General features: G+C 44.3%; 1 protein-coding gene across 3 annotated transcripts in view; it reads left to right on the top strand.

Annotated features, from left to right (window-relative positions):
- The window catches only part of KLHL29 (kelch like family member 29), a 748,452-nt gene that overhangs the window by 122,033 nt on the left and 607,143 nt on the right, over positions 1–19,276 (top strand). For all 3 annotated transcript variants that reach the window (XR_012715345.1, XM_075269192.1, XM_075269191.1), the window contains exon 2: positions 12,093–12,201. The gene's annotated coding sequence lies outside the window, so the exon portion shown is untranslated. The remainder of the gene's footprint in view (positions 1–12,092; positions 12,202–19,276) is intronic.

Below are 19,276 nucleotides of genomic sequence, written 5' to 3'. Positions count from 1 at the left end.
GGAGTGACTCCATTTTGAAAACTGCACCCCTCAAAGAATTTCTCAGGGGGTGTAGTGAGTATTAGTATCCGGACGTGACTGCACAGCGGATGGCGAAGAGGGAATATATAAGCTGTGCGGAAAACATTGCAGACACCAAATTCCCTACTATGTCCCAGTAGCTCCTATGATTGGGGGAGTCACTCTGGGGGTCACTTCTGGTGTCTGTTCCCTCATAAGCTGTAAATCCGGGGTGTCCCCTGATATTCGCTTGCACAGCTTATACATTCCCTTCCTGACGCCGCCAGTTGTATTCTAATAATTTGGCGATTTTGGTTTTTTTTGTCTTCACATTGGTAGATGCTATATTTTCTTTATTCTTTTGGTGACGTGGCCATATAAGGGCTTGTTGTTTGCGGGATGTGATGTATTTTGTAATGACACCATTTTTGGGTGCCTACAACATACTGAATACATTTTATTAACTCTTTCTTGCTGGATTTAAAAAAAAAAATAAAAAAAAAATCCTGGCATTGAGTTGTACCCTTTAAATTTTGCGCCATGTAGCGTACAGTATAAGTAACATGTAGCCTTTATTCTGCGGGTCGGTACGGTTACGGCGATACCTCATTTATAGTATTTTTTTATGCGATACTAATTCTGCAGAACAAAAACACATATGGGGACATAAATCAGTGATTTTTGCATCGCCATCTTCTGAGAGGCGTAACATTTTTATTTTTCTGTTGACAGTGTTGGTTGAGGGCTTATTTTTTGCGGGACAACCTGCGCTTTTTATTGGTACTGTTGTGGGGTGCATATGATTTTTTGATCACTTTTTATAGCATATTTTGTAAGGTGATATGGTGAAAAATCATTACTTCCGGCAGGTTTTTTCCGTTTTTTTTTTCAGATGTACACCGTATACATTAAATATTATTTCAGTTTTATTGTACAGGTTGTTACGGACGCGGCGATACCAAATATGCATTGTTTTTATTAATTTTTAGTACCTTTTTTTATATAATTCATTTTGTATAGAGAAAAAGGGATTTTTGGGCTTTATAACTTTATTACTTTTTTCATACACTTTATTTTTTTTTAACTTTTTTTTTTTTTTTTAACTTTTTCATGTGTCCATTTAGGACACTTGAATCAGTTGATGCTTTGATGAAAGCACCAACTGATTCTGTATACTAGCTTGCAAGACACGAGCAGGACATGAGCCTGCTCGTGTCCTGCAAGCTGCAGAGGAAGTGAGACACATCGCTCACTTCCTCCATCGGTCGGCAGGATCAACCAGGTATGTGGGGGCTCCGGTAGTCTGGGGTCACTGGCCAGACCCCAGACTACCTTCTACTGACATCGGCACCCCCCGATCTCGCCGCGGGGGGTGCCGATCAGCTTCAATCTGCGGCGGATCCCTTTCGATCGCGCCGTGATGTTTCACGGCAGGATCGAAAGGGTTAAAGCGTTCAGTCGGAACTGAGTCCGACTGAACTTTGTTGAGGGGGTGGTTAGGTGTCAGTAACACCTAACTCCTGCCCTCCCCCCCGCCCCACCCCCTGCCTAGTGAGTCTCTGAAGACCGGCCGTAAATTTACTATCGGCTGGTCTTAGAGACCAGGACTGCTGGCCGTAAATTTACGGCCAGCGGTCCTTAACCGGTTAAAGGGAGAGTATCTAAAAAATAGCGGGCCGAGTGGGGATCGTGAAGATGAAAAATGCAAGGTAGGACCAGCAAATAATATATGCAAAAAAATTATAATAATGATTAAAGGGTTATTCCACAAAAATTATGGATCAATGGGGATCTGACCGCTCAGACCCCCACCGATCCTAAGAGTAGGGGGTTTGTTTTATTCCGATATACAATGTAGCAGTAGGCACAGATTCTTGCGGCTGAGTTTCCAATGGAGTACAACACCCCCTTTCTTAAGATAGGATCAGTGGGGTCTCAGAAAATCAGTATTTTATCCTTAGGCTGGTCTTACACGACCGTAGTTTAAGACCGCAAATGGCCCGCAATTGCGGGTTTTAAATTGCGGACCATTTGCGGCCCCACTGTTTTCTATGTGGCCTCTTACACCACCGGTTTGTCCGTGGTCTGGCGTGCCCTAACCGTGGTCCAGAGAGTATACCACATGTCCGTAATGGCCATGTTTTTACGGCACGGACTGTCCCATAACAAGTCTATGGGCGCGTGCAGTTATGCGGATAGCCACTGAACATACATCAGTGTATATCTGCAATTGCGGATGTCAACATGTGTGTTTTGTGGTATGTTTTGTTTTTTGCGGGACGTTGCGGATGCACTTTGCGGTTGGACACGGACGTCTGCAGAATGAGTTTTTAGAGTGAAATTTGTGTCGCGGATCCGCAAATTGCGGACCATAAAAACCACTACGGTTAGGCTGGTCTTACACGACCGTAGTTTTGCACCGCAAATGGTCCGCAATTGCGGGTTAAAAATTGCGGACCATTTACGGTCCCATAATTTTTCATGAGGCCTTTTACACGATCGTAGATTTTGTCAGTGGTGTGGCGTGCCGCAACCGTGGTCCGGACAGTATACCGCATGTCCGTAATGTCCGTGCTTTTACGGCACGTCACGGAAGGTCCAATAGAAGTTTATGGGCGCGTGCATTTTTGCGGATATACACTGAACATACATCAGTGTATATCCGTAATTGCGGATATCAACATGTGTGTTTTGTGGTGTGTTTTGTTTTTTGCGGATCCGCATAATACTGATACACACGGAACGTTGCGGATGCACTTTGCGGATGTCTGCGGAATTAATTTTTAAAGTGAAATTTGTGTTGTGGATCCGCAAACTGCGGACTGCAAAAACCACTACGGTTGTGTAAGACCAGCCTTAATCTGTAGGTCAATCATTTGCCCGAAATAACCCCTTTATACTCTTAATACAATAGAAAAGATAGTATTATTGCAGCGATATTCTAAAGGGTAGTGTTGTGGCCAAATATCAAAGAATGGCAGCCCCTCTGTAACAGATCTGTAGGTGTTCAGCATATCGCAACTCGTGCAGAGGCGTAACGTGAAGATCCTGGACCTCAACGTAAAATCTGTAAGGACCGTTCACGCTTTCCATAGTTGATGAGTTTTGTTCTGTGGAGTCCACATTGATGTCTGCATAAAATCTACGGAAGGCTAAAGCCCCACGTAGTGTGTCGCAGAAAAAAATACACTACACCTCGTGGTTTTTCCCGCAAGTTTCCTCTACGGACTTTCTGCTTCCATTATATGTATAACCAGCGTTTCCATAGGTATAATTGATATGCTGTGATTTACAAAACTGCAACGTTTTTAGAAATCATTGCACGTCCACTGTAGAGATGAGCGAACAGTGTTCTATCGAACACATGTTCGATCGGATATCAGGGTGTTCGCCATGTTCGAATCGAATCGAACACCACGTGGTAAAGTGCGCCAAAATTCGATTCCCCTCCCACCTTCCCTGGCGCCTTTTTTGCACCAATAACAGCGCAGGGGAGGTGGGACAGGAACTACGACACCGGGGGCATTGAAAAAAATTGGAAAAAGTCATTGGCTGCCGAAATCAGGTGACCTCCATTTTAGACGAATAGTGGATTTCAAATCCGGGTCATATGAGAATGTGAACTTTGTGACTATGAGACAGGGATAGCTGTACAGGCAGGGATAGCTAGGGATAACCTTTATTTAGGGGGGAATGTTATTAAAAATAACTTTTTGGGGCTCTATCGGGTGTGTAATTGTGATTTTTGTGAGATAAACTTTTTCCCATAGGGATGCATTGGCCAGCGCTGATTGGCCGAATTCCGTACTCTGGCCAATCAGTGCTGGCCAATGCATTCTATTAGCTTGATGAAGCAGAGTGTGCACAAGGGTTCAAGCGCACCCTCGGCTCTGATGTAGCAGAGCCGAGGCTGCACAAGGGTTCAAGCGCACCCTCGGCTCTGATGTAGGAGAGCCGAGGGTGCACTTGAACCCTTGTGCACCCTCAGCTCTGCTACATCAGAGCCGAGGGTGCGCTTGAACCCTTGTGCACACTCTGCTTCATCAAGCTAATAGAATGCATTGGCCAGCGCTGATTGGCCAATGTATTCTATTAGCCTGATGAAGTAGAGCTGAATGTGTGTGCTAAGCACACACATTCAGCTCTACTTCATCGGGCTAATAGAATGCATTGGCCAGCGCTGATTGGCCGAATTCCGTACTCTGGCCAATCAGCACTGGCTAATGCATTGTATTGGCTTGATGAAGCAGTGCTGAATGTGTGTGCTTAGCACACACATTCAGCTCTACTTCATCGGGCTAATAGAATGCATTGGCCAATCAGCGCTGGCCAATGCATTCTATTAGCGTGAACTGAGTTTGCACAGGGGTTCTAGTGCACCCTCGGCTCTGCTACATCAGATTGCTACATCTGATGTAGCAGTGCCGAGTGTGCATCAGATGTGTAGTTGAGCAAAACTGACTCAGCACTGCTAAGTCTCTGCATTCGCATAGGAATGCATTGGCCAGCCTTCGGCCAATCAGCGCTGGCTCTGCCGGAGGAGGCGGAGTCTAAGGTCGGACCTGAATGGAGACTGGTGTGGAGCGATCTTAGACTCCGCCTCCTCCAGCAGAGCCAGCGCTGATTGGTCGAGTTCCGTACTCTGGCCAATCAGCGCTGGCCAATGCATTCTATTAGCCCGATGAAGTAGAGCTGAATGTGTGTGCTTAGCACACACATTCAGCTCTACTTCATCAGGCTAATAGAATACATTGGCCAATCAGCGCTGGCCAATGCATTCTATTAGCTTGATGAAGCAGAGTGTGCACAAGGGTTCAAGCGCACCCTCGGCTCTGATGTAGCAGAGCTGAGGGTGCACAAGGGTTCAAGTGCACCCTCGGCTCTCCTACATCAGAGCCGAGGGTGCGCTTGAACCCTTGTGCAGCCTCGGCTCTGCTACATCAGAGCCGAGGGTGCGCTTGAACCCTTGTGCACACTCTGCTTCATCAAGCTAATAGAATGCATTGGCCAGCGCTGATTGGCCAGAGTACGGAATTCGGCCAATCAGCGCTGGCTCTGCTGGAGGAGGCGGAGTCTAAGATCGCTCCACACCAGTCTCCATTCAGGTCCGACCTTAGACTCCGCCTCCTCCAGCAGAGCCAGCGCTGATTGGCCGAATTCCGTACTCTGGCCAATCAGCACTGGCTAATGCATTGTATTGGCGTGATGAAGCAGTGCTGAATGTGTGTGCTTAGCACACACATTCAGCTCTACTTCATCGGGCTAATAGAATGCATTGGCCAGCGCTGATTGGCCGAATTCCATACTCTGGCCAATCAGCACTGGCTAATGCATTGTATTGGCGTGATGAAGCAGTGCTGAATGAGTGTGCTTAGCACACACATTCAGCTCTACTTCATCGGGCTAATAGAATGCATTGGCCAATCAGCGCTGGCCAATGCATTCTATTAGCGTGAACTGAGTTTGCACAGGGGTTCTAGTGCACCCTCGGCTCTGCTACATCAGATTGCTACATCTGATGTAGCAGTGCCGAGTGTGCATCAGATGTGTAGTTGAGCAAAACTGACTCAGCACTGCTAAGTCTGCATTCGCATAGGAATGCATTGGCCAGCCTTCGGCCAATCAGCGCTGGCTCTGCCGGAGGAGGCGGAGTCTAAGGTCGGACCTGAATGGAGACTGGTGTGGAGCTATCTTAGACTCCGCCTCCTCCAGCAGAGCCAGCGCTGATTGGTCGAGTTCCGTACTCTGGCCAATCAGCACTGGCCAATGCATTTCTATGGGGAAAAGTTAGCTTGCGAAAATCGCAAACTGACAGGGATTTCCATGAAATAAAGTGACTTTTATGCCCCCAGACATGCTTCCCCTGCTGTCCCAGTGTCATTCCAGGGTGTTGGTATCATTTCCTGGGGTGTCATAGTGGACTTGGTGACCCTCCAGACACGAATTTGGGTTTCCCCCTTAACGAGTTTATGTTCCCCATAGACTATAATGGGGTTCGAAACCCATTCGAACACTCGAACAGTGAGCGGCTGTTCGAATCGAATTTCGAACCTCGAACATTTTAGTGTTCGCTCATCTCTAGTCCACTGCACAAATTTTTCTACTCTGTGTAGATGGGATTCACTGGAATTTGTGAGGCCACGGGCTGAAACGAATGAAAAAATCTGAACAAAAATAAGTTTCATACTATTTATTCCAACGGATTCTGCATTAAAAAACTGGAGAATTAGTTCTATTGAATGGGGGTTAATCTTTGTGTAGATTCATGTATAGCTACTGCAAAGATACAAGTACTAGCCTTGGATTTCTGCTGCGGATCCTATCAGGTGTGCACATACCCTAACAGGTCATCTACGTAACTTGTTAAATGGGTTGTAGATGGGTCTTTAGATCGTGTCACCAAGGCCCAGGAGAAGGCCCATATCTCCGAAATATACAGTTGCAACTATGCAGTGGCGTAACTACCGCCATAGCAGCAGAGGCAGCTGCCACAGGGCCCGGGACATTAGGGGGCCCGGTGACAGCCACTACCACTGCTATCATTATACTCGGGGATCTTTTTGGACCCCCGAGTCTAATGATTGGCGGACCGGGAGAGGTAAGAAACATAAAAAACACTGTTACTTACCTCTCCAAGATCCTGCCAGGCCTCCTTCCTGACGTCCTTTCTGACGTCTCTGACGTCACATGAACCCGGCCTACGTTCCGGGTCATGTGACGTCCGACGTCACTGAAGAAGGATGGCAGCAGAGGCCAACAGAGTAGGAGCCGGAGGACAGATAAGAAAAAGTAGTTTTTTATGTTTTTATTCCCCCAGGTCTCCGATTATTATACTCTGCAGTCTGAAAAGACCCCAGAGTATAATAATTGTTTATGGGTGTCCACAGTGGGACATAATACTGTTTGCAGGAGCCACTATGGGACATAATACTGTGTACAGGGGCCACTAAGGGACATAATACTGTGTGCAGGGGCCACTATGGGGGATAATACTGTGTGCAGGAGCCACTATGGGACATAATACTGTGTACAGGGGCCACTAAGGGACATAATACTGTGTGCAGGGGCCACTATGGGACAGAATACTGTGTGCAGGAGCCACTAAGGGACATAATACTGTGTGCAGGGGCCACTATGGGGCATAATACTGTGTGCAGGGGCCACTATGGGGGATAATACTGTGTGCAGGGGCCACTATGGGACATAATACTGTGTGCAGGAGCCACTAAGGGACATAATACTGTGTGCAGGGGCCACTATGGGGCATAATACTGTGTGCAGGGGCCACTATGGGGGATAATACTGTGTGCAGGGGCCACTATGGGGGATAATACTGTGTGCAGGGGCCACTATGGGGGATAATACTGTGTACAGAGGCCACTATGGGACAGAATACTGTGTGCAGGGGCCACTATGGAGCATAATAGAACGCGCAGGAATGAGTAGGAGGGGGTCAGTCGAGGTCTTCGGTGTCGGTTGGGGGGGGGGGATGTCAAAAGTTCGCCATGGAACCCCGCCATTCCTAGTTATGCCACTGCAACTACGGTTACCAGCAGAGATACTATTAAAGGGGTTGTCCCGTTATTGATACGTACCCTTTATCCACAGGATAGGAGATCAGAGTCACTTCGCTGAGGGCCCGAGGACAAAGTCCCTGCATCCTCCCTGTGAATGAAGCTAGTGCGCCATTCACTTCTACTGCAGGCCCATAACATGGAATGGAGCGTTTCTGCCGGGCTTCATCAGGTTTGCCGTTACCACCACAGGGAGCCGTGCAGCAGACAACGCTATTCCATATCAAAGCATCCAATTATAATAATATAACGCGCTGTATAACGTAGATGTCTATATGTAACGGTCCATCGATAAGGAAATCATACAAGACTCTGAAGGACACTATAAAATATGGTGTACAAGGCACCAAACTCCTAAGCCCTAGCCATGGGAGGCCTGGGGAATGACAGGAATCCGGACATTACAGATACATATAGATCGGATGAGGATTCGTACCCTTCGCAGGCCTCAAGCTTCTTCAGGAGGCCTCAGATCTCAATACGTCACCTTGGAAACCAGTTATCAGCACGAGGCCTAATCGAAAACCCTTCTAAGGTCTTCCATATGGAGATTCTATTACAGACTCCAATCCAGACAAACTTCACTCTGACAATCATCGCCGTCTATCGCTCTCACATTAATTGGTTCGATCAATACTCATACTTTAATCCTGAAGAAGGTCACTAGAATATTCAACCTGTCCAATACCAAAATGAAGCCTTCTCTTATCATTCCCTGCGTCGGGGGCCATTATCCTCATGGAATTCATGTCCGTTACTTCATGTTCAGAAATACGCTCTTTCGCCGTTAGCTTTTTTGCTCATCAAGCTCGCCATTTGCGGCAAGACCCGGAGCACGGAACCTGCGCCATGTAATGAATGGTGCGCGCGTTCTTCTCCTAACATTTCTGTCAAAATCATACGCTTTTGGTGCACCATAAATTATAATTAGCCGCTCTCAGTAGTTAATGCACACCCAGTAGCGTGCATCTCATTAACTGTATTTATGGGAAATTACTGCTTTGCCAAATTGATATTGGCAGTCAAGTGGATTCTTGAAAACGCTTTCTTCCAGACATCCATGCTCGAGCGAAGGCTGCCTACCACGTGCTTGCATTTCCAGGCACGGAAAACATCAATTACGATGTATGTGTATACAACTTTAACTTATTTAGCATCGAAATGGAGGTCTGGCCCACACCGTGTACCCTTGTAGCTATTCCTGGAAGACACAGACATATGGTACTGCTCCAGTAATTCACATTTTGCTCCGTGCTATTACAATCCAGCGGGCGTCCTTGTGTATTCATTTAACTCAGTAACCTCTGTTCCCGTTCCACGCGTTTCGCTCGGCCATACCTTCTGATCCCGGGAAATTGTCAAATTTAAATTCATTGTTTGAGTCTTCATTCTACGTCGTGCACAGAGCGGAGGATGGGTGTGCTGCTCCTGCCGCTGTCTTCTTCGTCCGCACATGACAGATGATAAAATTCATTGCAATGAAAAGGGGTTTATTGGAAAAAAGAACGTGGCGTGGTCTTTTATTATTTACACGCTAAAGGCAGAATGTAACATCAGGCGGGACGTCATATTCTATTTTACAACCCAAATGTGTCTCGCTATGTTTTTTTTAGGGCTAAACAAAGATTTTTTTAACGTCTTTATTGGAAAGCATGATTATTTTGCTTTAACTGGTTAAGAGGTTGTCACAGCCCCTCCCCTTTTCCAATTTGTAGCTTTATTGATCGATAACAATTTTAGCCAGAAACAAAGAACGAAAGTAGACGGCACCGCTCACTCCAAAATAACGGCAAAATAATAATCCACTATGAAGAGTAAAATCTCTTAGGTTGGGAATTTCTTCTGACGAAAAGTGGTGCTCACAACCCTTAGAAAAAACAGTAGCAAAAGTAGAGTAGTAAAGGTATGGGTGGGCACTCACCAATCAGTAGACGGCAAATCTTTTCTTTGTATAAAAAGTATTTCTTTTATTCAGAACATAGTAAAATAAGTCCTCAGGGAGGGAAAGATAACATAATTGGCAAAGAAAAAAAGGCAACAGCCGTTTCGCGTTATCGAACGCTTTTTCAAGCCTAATATGCAATATTAGCCCATTCATTTGAGCCTACTCCGAAGGGGGAAGCCACGACTGTCGTGGTAGGCGCATTTTGGCCCGAGAGTGACGCAGCTTCCCGCGTCACTCTCGGGGCCAAAATCCGCCAATCCGCTCCCCGTGTGAACGGGGCCTTACCACACTAAGGCTGCATTCACACAGAGTAACGCCAGGCGTCATTTGTGTGTAATTTGTGTGTCTTTTACGGCCGTCATAAAACGTTTACATAGAGTTCTATAGGAAAAGACGTCCGTAATTTACTGCCGTCATTTACGGCCGTCATTACAATGACGGCCGTAAATGACGGCCGTAAATGACGGGCGTCTTTTCCTATAGAACTCTATGTAAACGTTTTATGACGGCCGTAAAAGACACACAAATTACACACAAATGACGCCTGGCGTTACTCTGTGTGAATGCAGCCTAAGGTGTATTAAATTCCTTAGCATCCGTAACCATCACTATTAAGTGCAATCGACCCCGAAGAACTGTTAGACTCAGGGGCGTAACTTGAGTGGGTGCAGAGGGTGCAGTCGCACCAGGGCCCAGGAGCTTTATTGGGGGCCCATAAGTACTGTCATCAGTATTGAGATTGCAGCTTCCATCTGTCCCATAAGCCAAGGAGACCCACAGATTACCACTAACCATCACTATCAAGAATTCACTGTAGGGATGAGGTAGGGGGCCCCGGACAAAAGATCGCACCGGGGCCCACAAGACTTTAGTTACGCCACTGGTGGTCTACGGAAAGGCAACCCCAACCAAGTCATGGATGTCCTTGACTCATTAATGAGTGCGAGGAGTTAAAGGGGTTCTCCAAGAATCATCTGAAACTCAGGAGTGGCTGAGGAGGGTGGAAAACAAAAGAAAGTCATACTGACCCATCAACGCTGCTCCGTTGTACAGTCCTGGTCCCCTTTCCCTCCTATTGTAGGACTCGATGGGCTGGAAGGTCTCACAAAAAGTAGTTTTTCCGCAATGTGGAGCCTTCACCTATCTGTTATATTTAAGCCACATCCACAAGATATCCAACCAATTTTCCAAATTTGGGTACCTCCTGCTTGCTCATACGTTCCCATAGGCCTCTAATGTTAAACTAGCAAGCATGTACCATTCAGACGTCTTACGGGTGCATTCACACTGAGTAAACGCTAGCTTATTCTGAACGTAAAACACGTTCAGAATAAGCGGCGTCTAAAGCAGCTCCATTCATTTCTATGGGAGCGGGGATACGAGCGCTCCCCATAGAAATGAATGGGCTGCTTCTTTCACTCCGTGCAGTCCCATTGAAGTGAATGGGGAGTGCCGGCGTGTACGCTCCGGCATGAGCAGAGCTTGCCGTATACGCCGGCACTCCCCATTCACTTCAATGGGACTGCACGGAGTGAAAGAAGCAGCCCATTCATTTCTATGGGGAGCGCTCGTATCCCCGCTCCCATAGAAATGAATGGAGCTGCTTTAGACGCCGCTTATTCTGAACGTGTTTTACGTTCAGAATAAGCTAGCGTTTACTCAGTGTGAATGCACCCTACCACTTAGCCTGGTAGACCTTGTTCTGGGGTACACGGAGGATTCAAACCTCTTCCTACCCCTAGGAAACCATTGAGGTTGCAAAGAGTGGCAGGGCAGCAATTTTACCGTATCTCGTAGGCGGCCAATGGAGCCCCAGCCATATTGTAGCGCTATATAAACACCTTGCTGTGACGATCTATGTTATATAGTTACCATGATGATCATTTTTTTTCATATTTGGGATGGATTGAGCTATACTAAGCTAGCAGAAAATCGTTGCAGCAGAGGGAATAGCGCGCTTCCTACACAGCTGCGATAAGGACGGACGTGCTCGGGATTATTTGTTCTGGCAGCGCTAAAGCTTCTTTGTCTTTTATCTCTAAATACTAAATAATATTAGTAGGTCGCAGACAGACTATAAACAAGTGTCCAAGAGCCTTAGACTAAAAATAAAATGCCGCTTTGTGCCGTGACACTAATCTCTTGTTAAAGTGCAATAAACACCGCTGCCACTCATCCGCCGGACACCCCCGCCCATTGGACCTGACAACCTTTATTGTATGAGAATGTATCAAAAATAAAACACTAATTATTAATGCGTTATTAATGACATGGGTTTATGCTATGCAGCTTAAAGGGGTTTTTCCTAACATTAGAACAACAGCGCCACTCCTGTGTATGGGTTGTGTCCGGTACTGCAACTCAGTTCCATTGTAATACCCAGCACGACCTGCAGACAGGAGTGGCACTGTCAAGAAAGCAGCCATGTTTTTCTTTTTGTTAGGAGAGCTGCTATATGGCTCTTGCGGGGGATACGAGCGGGCGGCTGAGCCTTTAAGTATGACGTGTATTACTAGTATGTGATGGCGTCCACGTGCAGACTATAATATTCTCTCCTTGTCTCTTCCTTACAGTGACCAGAAGATCTCCATATTAATACATTGGAATCACAGCAATAAGGACATACAGGAGGGCTCTCCATCCTGGATAACGTCACATCTTCTTATTGGATATATATAGAAGGTAAGGGGAATATATATATTACTGTATACAATTAATACATGTAAGATATCCATAGACTACCAATAGTTATCCCTGTCTCATGTCCCGACCATATAGACCTAACACTATAGGAAACCTAAGGCTGTGGCCAGATGTTGCAGTTTTGATGCAGTTTTTTTGTTGCAGGTTTTGCATTTTTGCTCTGAGCCAAAGCCGAGAGAGGCTTCAAAAGGAATGGGAGAAATAAAGGAAGCTTTTATTATTCTCCCCTCTGTTACATACGCTCCTGGCTTTGGCTCAAAAAAATGCAGCTACAATGTGTATCCTCCACTGATAGTAGTCCATGTAGTCCAGACCAACCAGTCACAGTTCAGCTCTATGAGGACTGGAGTGCTCCTTTAATTGACAATTTGATGCTTTTATATAATACATTGGGCAAATCAGGCTGAGAATTAGCAATGGCTTCACATACGATAAGGGAAGTATCAAACACAGTGATGTCACAGTACAAGGATAATACACACAGTGATGTCACAGTACAGGGATAATACACACAGTGATGTCACAGTACAGGGATAATACACACAGTGATGTCACAGTACAGGGATAATACACACAGTGTTGTCACAGTACAGGATAATACATACAGTGATGTCACAGTACAGGGATAATACACACAGTGATGTCACAGTACAGGGATAATACACACAGTGATGTCACAGTACAGGGATAATACACACAGTGATGTCACAGTACAGGGATAATACACACAGTGATGTCACAGTACAGGGATAATACACAGTGATGTCACAGTACAGGGATAATACACACAGTGATGTCACAGTACAGAGATAATACACACAGTGATGTCACAGTACAGGGATAATACACACAGTGATGTCACAGTATAGGGATAATACACACAGTGATGTCACAGTACAGGGATAATACACACAGTGATGTCACAGTACAGAGATAATACACACAGTGATGTCACACTACAGGGATAATACACACAGTGATGTCACAGTACAGAGATAATACACACAGTGATGTCACAGTACAGAGATAATACACACAGTGATGTCACAGTACAGAGATAATACACACAGTGATGTCACAGTACAGGGATAATACACACAGTGATGTCACAGTACAGGGATAATACACACAGTGATGTCACAGTACAGGGATAATACACACAGTGATGTCACAGTACAGGGATAATACACACAGTGATGTCACAGTACAGAGATAATACACACAGTGATGTCACAGTACAGAGATAATACACACAGTGATGTCACACTACAGGGATAATACACACAGTGATGTCACAGTACAGAGATAATACACACAGTGATGTCACAGTACAGAGATAATACACACAGTGATGTCACAGTACAGAGATAATACACACAGTGATGTCACAGTACAGGGATAATACACACAGTGATGTCACAGTACAGAGATAATACACACAGTGATGTCACAGTACAGAGATAATACACACAGTGATGTCACAGTACAGAGATAATACACACAGTGATGTCACACTACAGGGATAATACACACAGTGATGTCACAGTACAGAGATAATACACACAGTGATGTCACAGTACAGAGATAATACACACAGTGATGTCACAGTACAGGGATAATACACACAGTGATGTCACAGTACAGGGATAATACACACAGTGATGTCACAGTACAGAGATAATACACACAGTGATGTCACACTACAGGGATAATACACACAGTGATGTCACAGTACAGAGATAATACACACAGTGATGTCACAGTACAGAGATAATACACACAGTGATGTCACAGTACAGAGATAATACACACAGTGATGTCACAGTACAGGGATAATACACACAGTGATGTCACAGTACAGGGATAATACACACAGTGATGTCACAGTACAGAGATAATACACACAGTGATGTCACAGTACAGGTATAATACACACAGTGATGTCACAGTACAGAGATAATACACACAGTGATGTCACAGTACAGGGATAATATACACAGTGATGTCACAGTACAGGGATAATACACACAGTGATGTCACAGTACAGAGATAATACACACAGTGATTTCACAGTACAGGGATAATACACACAGTGATGTCACAGTACAGGGATAATACACACAGTGATGTCACAGTACAGAGATAATACACACAGTGATGTCACAGTACAGAGATAATACACACAGTGATGTCACAGTACAGGCATAATACACACAGTGATGTCACAGTACAGGGATAATACATACAGTGATGTCACAGTACAGGGATAATACACACAGTGATGTCACAGTACAGGGATAATACACACAGTGATGTCACAGTACAGGGATAATACACACAGTGATGTCACAGTACAGGGATACTACACACAGTGATGTCACAGTACAGGGATAATACACACAGTGATGTCACAGTACAGGGATAATACACACAGTGATGTCACAGTACAGGGATAATACACACAGTGATGTCACAGTACAGAGATAATACACACAGTGATGTCACACTACAGGGATAATACACACAGTGATGTCACAGTACAGAGATAATACACACAGTGATGTCACAGTACAGAGATAATACACACAGTGATGTCACAGTACAGAGATAATACACACAGTGATGTCACAGTACAGGGATAATACACACAGTGATGTCACAGTACAGGGATAATACACACAGTGATGTCACAGTACAGAGATAATACACACAGTGATGTCACAGTACAGAGATAATACACACAGTGATGTCACAGTACAGAGATAATACACACAGTGATGTCACAGTACAGGGATAATACACACAGTGATGTCACAGAACAGGGATAATACACACAGTGATGTCACAGTACAGAGATAATACACACAGTGATGTCACAGTACAGGGATAATACACACAGTGATGTCACAGTACAGGGATAATACACACAGTGATGTCACAGTACAGAGATAATACACACAGTGATGTCACAGTACAGGGATAATACACACAGTGATGTCACAGTACAGAGATAATACACACAGTGATGTCACAGTACAGAGATAATACACACAGTGATGTCACAGTACAGAGATAATACACACAGTGATGTCACACTACAGGGATAATACACACAGTGATGTCACAGTACAGAGATAATACACACAGTGATGTCACAGTACAGAGATAATACACACAGTGATGTCACAGTACAGGGATAATACACACAGTGATGTCACAGTACAGGGATAATACACACAGTGATGTCACAGTACAGAGATAATACACACAGTGATGTCACAGTACAGAGATAATACACACAGTGATGTCACAGTACAGAGATAATACACACAGTGATGTCACATTACAGGGATAATACACACAGTGATGTCACAGTACAGGGATAATACACACAGTGATGTCACAGTATAGGGATAATACACACAGTGATGTCACAGTACAGAGATAATACACACAGTGACGTCACAGTACAGAGATAATACACACAGTGATGTCACAGTACAGAGATAATACACACAGTGATGTCACAGTACAGGATAATACACACAGTGATGTCACAGTACAGGATAATACACACAGTGATGTCACAGTACAGGTATAATATACACAGAGATGTCACAGTACAGGATAATATACACAGTGATGTCACAGTACAGGGATAATACACACAGTGATGTCACAGTACAGGATAATACACACAGTGATGTCACAGTACAGGGGTAATACACACAGTGATGTCACAGTACAGGGATAATACACACAGTGAGGTCACAGTACAGGGGTAATACACACAGTGATGTCACAGTACAGGGATAATACACACAGTGAGGTCACAGTACAGGATAATACACACAGTGATGTCACAGTACAGGGATAATACACACAGTGATGTCACAGTACAGGATAATATACACAGTGATGTCACAGTACAGGATAATACACACAGTGATGTCACAGTACAGGATAATACACATAGTGATGTCACAGTACAGGGATAATACACACAGTGATGTCACAGTACAGGATAATATACACAGTGATGTCACAGTACAGGATAATACACACAGTGATGTCACAGTACAGGATAATACACACAGTGATGTCACAGTACAGGGATAATACACACAGTGATGTCACAGTACAGGGATAATACACACAGTGATGTCACAGTACAGAGATAATACACACAGTGATGTCACACTGCAGGGATAATACACACAGTGATGTCACAGTACAGGGATAATACACATAGTGATGTCACAGTACAGGGATAATACACACAGTGATGTCACAGTACAGGATAATATACACAGTGATGTCACAGTACAGGATAATACACACAGTGATGTCACAGTACAGGATAATACACACAGTGATGTCACAGTACAGGGATAATACACACAGTGATGTCACAGTACAGGGATAATACACACAGTGATGTCACAGTACAGAGATAATACACACAGTGATGTCACACTGCAGGGATAATACACACAGTGATGTCACAGTACAGGGATAATACACACAGTGATGTTACAGTACAGGATAATACACACAGTGATGTCACAGTACAGGGATAATACACACAGTGATGTCACAGTACAGAGATAATACACACAGTGATGTCACAGTACAGAGATAATACACACAGTGATGTCACAGTACAGGGGTAATACACACAGTGATGTCACAGTACAGGGATAATACACACAGTGATGTCACAGTACAGGGATAATACACATAGTGATGTCACAGTACAGGGATAATACACACAGTGATGTCACAGTACAGGATAATATACACAGTGATGTCACAGTACAGGATAATACACACAGTGATGTCACAGTACAGGATAATACACACAGTGATGTCACAGTACAGGGATAATACACACAGTGATGTCACAGTACAGGGATAATACACACAGTGATGTCACAGTACAGGATAATACACACAGTGATGTCACAGTACAGAGATAATACACACAGTGATGTCACAGTACAGGGATAATACACACAGTGATGTCACAGTACAGGGGTAATACACACAGTGATGTCACAGTACAGGATAATACACACAGTGATGTCACAGTACAGGATAATACACACAGTGATGTCACAGTACAGGGATAATACACATAGTGATATCACAGTACAGAGATAATACACACAGTGATGTCACAGTACAGGGATAATACACACAGTGATGTCACAGTACAGGGATAATACACACAGTGATGTCACAGTACAGGGATAATACACACAGTGATGTCACAGTACAGGGATAATACACACAGTGATGTCACAGTACAGGGATAATACACACAGTGATGTCACAGTACAGAGATAATACACACAGTGATGTCACACTACAGGGATAATACACACAGTGATGTCACAGTACAGAGATAATACACACAGTGATGTCACAGTACAGAGATAATACACACAGTGATGTCACAGTACAGAGATAATACACACAGTGATGTCACAGTACAGGGATAATACACACAGTGATGTCACAGTACAGGGATAATACACACAGTGATGTCACAGTACAGAGATAATACACACAGTGATGTCACAGTACAGAGATAATACACACAGTGATGTCACAGTACAGAGATAATACACACAGTGATGTCACAGTACAGGGATAATACACACAGTGATGTCACAGTACAGGGATAATACACACAGTGATGTCACAGTACAGAGATAATACACACAGTGATGTCACAGTACAGGGATAATACACACAGTGATGTCACAGTACAGGGATAATACACACAGTGATGTCACAGTACAGAGATAATACACACAGTGATGTCACAGTACAGGGATAATACACACAGTGATGTCACAGTACAGAGATAATACACACAGTGATGTCACAGTACAGAGATAATACACACAGTGATGTCACAGTACAGAGATAATACACACAGTGATGTCACACTACAGGGATAATACACACAGTGATGTCACAGTACAGAGATAATACACACAGTGATGTCACAGTACAGAGATAATACACACAGTGATGTCACAGTACAGGGATAATACACACAGTGATGTTACAGTACAGGGATAATACACACAGTGATGTCACAGTACAGAGATAATACACACAGTGATGTCACAGTACAGAGATAATACACACAGTGATGTCACAGTACAGAGATAATACACACAGTGATGTCACAGTACAGGGATAATACACACAGTGATGTCACAGTACAGGGATAATACACACAGTGATGTCACAGTATAGGGATAATACACACAGTGATGTCACAGTACAGAGATAATACACACAGTGACGTCACAGTACAGAGATAATACACACAGTGATGTCACAGTACAGAGATAATACACACAGTGATGTCACAGTACAGGATAATACACACAGTGATGTCACAGTACAGGATAATACACACAGTGATGTCACAGTACAGGTATAATATACACAGAGATGTCACAGTACAGGATAATATACACAGTGATGTCACAGTACAGGGATAATACACACAGTGATGTCACAGTACAGGATAATACACACAGTGATGTCACAGTACAGGGGTAATACACACAGTGATGTCACAGTACAGGGATAATACACACAGTGAGGTCACAGTACAGGGGTAATACACACAGTGATGTCACAGTACAGGGATAATACACACAGTGAGGTCACAGTACAGGATAATACACACAGTGATGTCACAGTACAGGGATAATACACATAGTGATGTCACAGTACAGGGATAATACACACAGTGATGTCACAGTACAGGATAATATACACAGTGATGTCACAGTACAGGATAATACACACAGTGATGTCACAGTACAGGATAATACACACAGTGATGTCACAGTACAGGGATAATACACACAGTGATGTCACAGTACAGAGATAATACACACAGTGATGTCACAGTACAGGGGTAATACACACAGTGATGTCACAGTACGGGGATAATACACACAGTGATGTCACAGTACAGGGACAATACACATAGTGATGTCACAGTACAGGGATAATACACACA

The sequence above is a fragment of the Leptodactylus fuscus genome, chromosome 3 (assembly GCF_031893055.1).
Source record: "Leptodactylus fuscus isolate aLepFus1 chromosome 3, aLepFus1.hap2, whole genome shotgun sequence".
Classification (NCBI taxonomy): Eukaryota; Metazoa; Chordata; class Amphibia; order Anura; family Leptodactylidae; genus Leptodactylus; species Leptodactylus fuscus.
The sequence above is the reverse complement of the archived record's forward strand: the minus strand, read 5'-3'. Positions and strand labels throughout refer to the sequence as shown.